The 4,302-nt window shown below is 56.9% G+C and overlaps 1 protein-coding gene across 2 annotated transcripts in view; it reads right to left on the bottom strand.

Annotated features, from left to right (window-relative positions):
- The window catches only part of Gdpd5 (glycerophosphodiester phosphodiesterase domain containing 5), a 79,308-nt gene extending 76,039 nt beyond the window's left edge, over positions 1–3,269 (bottom strand). Inside the window, exon 1 of one of the 2 annotated variants that reach the window (XM_021167108.2) lies at positions 2,466–3,269. The gene's annotated coding sequence lies outside the window, so the exon portion shown is untranslated. The remainder of the gene's footprint in view (positions 1–2,465) is intronic. The other variant, XM_029480154.1, reaches the window with a different exon arrangement.
- Between the last annotated feature and the right edge of the window lie 1,033 nt (positions 3,270–4,302).

Here is a 4,302-nt window from a genome sequence, read left to right as displayed (position 1 = left end):
CACACACACACACACACACACACACACATACACGGAGCACAACCCAGACTGAGGTACACACAGGAGCCCCTGGCCTCCTCTGGAGGGACGGAAGCACAGCAGAATGCTGCTATTTCCCTAGCCTGCCTCCCAGCGAGGGGAATGATAAATTATTCACTGTACCCTGTGCTGAGGGAGGCCAGACAATGGGCCACAGGGAATGGACACCAGCTCCTGCCCCACAGGAAGCCACAGTGGGTGTGAGGACTGTTAGAATCCAGGGCCCCTTCCCAGTGTCTCCAAGTAGATTAGAGAAGGCTTTGTAACCAGGACAGGAAGCACAGGGAGCCTTATCTGCCCAGGAACCCGAGATGGACAAAGCTGTTGAAGTCTCTCAGCCTGTGACTGCCACCTGTGTGTGTTCTAACCTCAAACAAGTTTGAGGATTTCCCAGACTTCCTGGTCAAAACTCCAGTTTCCTTTCTCTGTAGGGAAGGAACTGGATGGTAGCCAGGCACTGTGTATCTGTAGCTCAGTTAATCTTGGTGGGAGAGCCATTCCACTCTCCTAGAAAAGCAGAGGGCTCAGAGGGTAACATGGCTGCCCGTGACCCCAGAGGCCGAGTACCTTTTTTGCCACACAGCACTGACCACTGGCCACTTAGGCTCCAGTCTGCCGCTTAGCCCACCTGCATCACTTCTACAACACTTCACAGTTGACACTAAAATAGTCCCTGAAGCAAACTCAGCAGGCCCGAGTCAAAGATTTCACCTCTCTGAGCCTCAGCTTCCCACACAAGATAGCCTTAAATAGCAAGCCCATATTGGGCAAGCTCCACAACTCCTTAGCGCTCAACAGTTTGCCTGTGGGACCCTCTCTTTCCGAGTAGGTAGCACCGTGCTCTGACCCCCATCTTGCAGGTGAGACTTCAGAAGGAGGCTTCCCCTAGTCTCCTGCTCTGCCTCACCGGAGGTTCCCAGCTCTTTCCAGCACACAGTGAAATGAGATCACAGGTGTGAAATTAGTTCATCAAAAAGGGAGCTCTGTTTAGATGCAAGGATTATTATGAGACCTGAATCCTCAGGCAGAGGTGGGGGAGGGGGAAATCCCAAGCCCCTTAGACACCTTCTAGGCTGCTCTAACCCCTCCAACCCCAGGAACAGGCTTCTCATCTTTAAGACCCTGCTCCATCTCCCAGGGGCTTTCCAAGGTAATTTCCCCACACTCCAGGGAGTCCAGCCCAACAAAGGTTAACCAGTTCCAGCCAAGGCCATAGTGCCCAGACCAAGGCCATATGCCTCCCCAGCCCCACCCAGAACAAGAGCCCACAGAGTCCGTGCCAAATGCTCTTTCACAATACCCTCTCCTACAAAGATCCCAGGGCAGCGAGCGGGAGGCACTTCTGCCTGGGAATCAAGCACCTGGACTGTGTGTCCCCAGATCCGGCAGCCCTAACCTTAAGAGCTGGAGAAGGTCTGCCCTGGGCCATTTTGCACATAGAGGCTGGAGTCAGGCTTCTTTGAGCCCCAGTTCCAACCACACATACTCTCTGCAGTCTCATACGCACTTACCTCAACTGCATGCTGGGGCTGGGGAAACCCGAGCCACAGACCCAAAAGGTGTGAGCTAGGAAGGGGAGCAGACCCCTTGATGGATGTTTGGAAATCTTTCAGGTCTACTTCTCTCTCAACCACTCACTGGCTTTAGGACCTGGGGTCACTGTGCCCCCCACAAGTCTTCAGTGTCCTCATTAATAATGCCAAAGGAAGGTGGCTGAGTTCTGAGGGACCACAGCTCCAGCTTCCACATGGCTGTGGCTTGGGGAGCAATATGGTGAGTCCTTTAACAGATAAAGAGTACTTCAGTAACTTGGGGACATTAACTATGGGAAGCAGGTTGTCCCTCCAGCCCGGACCTCGGGAAGAGATCTTTTGGAACAGGGAAGCCCTGCCTCAACGCAGGTTCACCTTTCCTGGGAGGTGGCATGCCCATGACCCAAGAGTGGCTGGTAAGAAGGACCTCTTCGGCTTCAGGACCAGTGCCTGGATTTCGATGCCCCAGAGGCCCCCACCCTGCCAAGCTCTCACGTGCATGCAGGCTATTCACTTCTTTTCTTCTCCCCTCCCTCTTTGCTCTTTCTCTCTTTATCTTCTCCCTTCTCCCCAGTCTAATCCTCAACATGGAAGGCAGAGGACCTCAACCCTGCCACGCCTCAGTTTCCCCAACTGTCTGCGCCCATAACAATACACAATAGCTTTTATCTCGGGGTTGCTCTGAGCTTTGGATAAGGAACGATTTGTGCAAGGGCGGGGCTCGGACCTGCACACAATGGGCACTCAATAAGTGCGGGCTTCTCTCTACTATCTTTCGCGCGCCCTCTCCTAAACAGTTCAATCTCTGCCCGCGTCCCCTCCACGCCCTCCGCCGACCTGGGCCCTGCCTCTAAGGCTCCCGGGACTGCTCCCGCCGCGCATCCGGGCTCTCACCTGCAACCTCGGCTCGCTGGAGACTGTGGCAGGAGAAGCCCCTGTGTTCCCCTGGGGGCAAGCACCCCAAAATCCTTAACCTAGAGCGGAGAAAGGTGGCAGCTTCGACTCGCAACACCAGCCCAGGGATTTCGTCCGACTGTTCTGCCTGCTTGGGACCCCTCACGGTGCGCTGGACCCGGGCGGTGCCAGTACAGTTTCAAGTCCGGCGCAGTTCGGTCCAAGGCTGCTGAAGATTTCGTTCCCCGGGAGCTGGAGGCCGGTGGGCGTCCCGGCTCCTCTACACTCAAGTCCCAGAGCTGGAGCCACCTTGCGCCGACCGGGGGGCGGAGGACACTCCAACAGAGATGGGTCAGTATGGTGGGGCCGAGAACGTCCCGTCTCGGAACTCCGGATCAAGGCCGGGGCTCGAACGTCCCAGCAGCTCCAGACCACGGGGCTAGGAAAGTCCAGGCGCGGAATGCGGGGCTCGGACAAGCAGGGCAGGGCAGGGCAGGCGGAGCGCCAGCGGCCGGAGCAAGGCGAAGAAGTCTGCCCAGGTCCCGACGCCGCTCACTCTGCAAATCTGGGCGGACCTGCCCCGGCAGCGGACTCCAGAGCTCCGGGCCGCCGCTTCACTTCCTCCTCTTACCGGCTCCGCGCTCACCGCTTGCTCAGCCTCGCGCCGCAGCCTCTGCTACCGCCGCTGTCACCCTAGCCGCCCACCCCCACCCGAGCTGCAAACCGAGCCGAGCCGAGCCGAGCCGAGCCGAGCCGAGCCCTGCCGAGGCAGCTCAGGAGCGCCTGCGAGCTTGGCCCCGCCCCTAAAGGGTGGGACCAACAGAAACCCCGCCCCTGGCCGGGCGGGGAGCAAAGGCGGGGCGTGAGAGATACTGCTAGGCTGGTCCCCGGCGCAGTTGGGCAGCAAGAGCCAATGGGAGAGTGGAAGTGGGGTGGAACTCTGCTGAGCGTGGTCTGGTGCGGCTGGAGAAGGACAATGAAAGCTGCGCGTAGCAGGCGAGCCAGCCTCCTGGAGATCAAGATGGTGGGCTTGGGGGCCTGGGTTGACTGTGACTGAGCACGAGGCCAGCAGTGGGAGAGGGGGAAGCATGGAGGAGGCGAGATTAGGACTGGGATGTCCCTGGATGGCGGAACCTGGGGCGCAGCGTGATACCGCCAGCCTCTTGCTCCTCCCCGCTGCTAGGGCTCCTTGCACTGAGTAGCATTTGGGAGCTGTACAAGGCTCAGATTTTAGGAAGCGATGCAAAAAAAGTTTGTAAAAATAAAAAGCAGATCTGTTTCCCACACTTCCCCTTTCCCGGCGTTCTGCGGCTCAGGGAGGAACGTTGTTATCAGTTTCAAAAATATGAGCGGAGGTGTGTGAGGACAGCTCACCTCGAATCGTGACTTTTGTCGGCTTTGCACCTTCCCCACCCTTCCCTGTCTTTGAAGTATCCAGCGTCCTGTGTGGGGCACGGAACAGACGTGATGAAGGGTTTTGATATATGAATGAATGTTGCGAGTGCGCGTGGGCAGGGCTTATGTCACTAATTGGCTTGGGGAGCCCTAGGATGAGGCAGCCCAGCTCAGGTTCATCTGCAAACCTCAAATCAATTTTCTGCGTGAAACCCCTTTGTCACTGCTGTGGACCAAAACTGTAGGGGGCGCATGGTCTTTCCCAGATTGCTGTTGCTGGTATAGGATTCTATCCACCAACTCTGTGACATTCCTGGACTAGACTGGCTCTGGAAGATGGCTTTAGCCTCCTAAGGCGATGTTCAGTCAGTCCAAGGTCATCCTTGACTACACAATGAATGGAAGCCAGTGTGAGCCTGTCTCACAAGACATAATAATACCA

The sequence above is a fragment of the Mus caroli genome, chromosome 7 (genome assembly GCF_900094665.2).
Source record: "Mus caroli chromosome 7, CAROLI_EIJ_v1.1, whole genome shotgun sequence".
NCBI classification, from domain to species: domain Eukaryota; kingdom Metazoa; phylum Chordata; class Mammalia; order Rodentia; family Muridae; genus Mus; species Mus caroli.
Note: the sequence above shows the minus strand (reverse complement) of the source record. Positions and strands in the feature narration are given on the sequence as shown.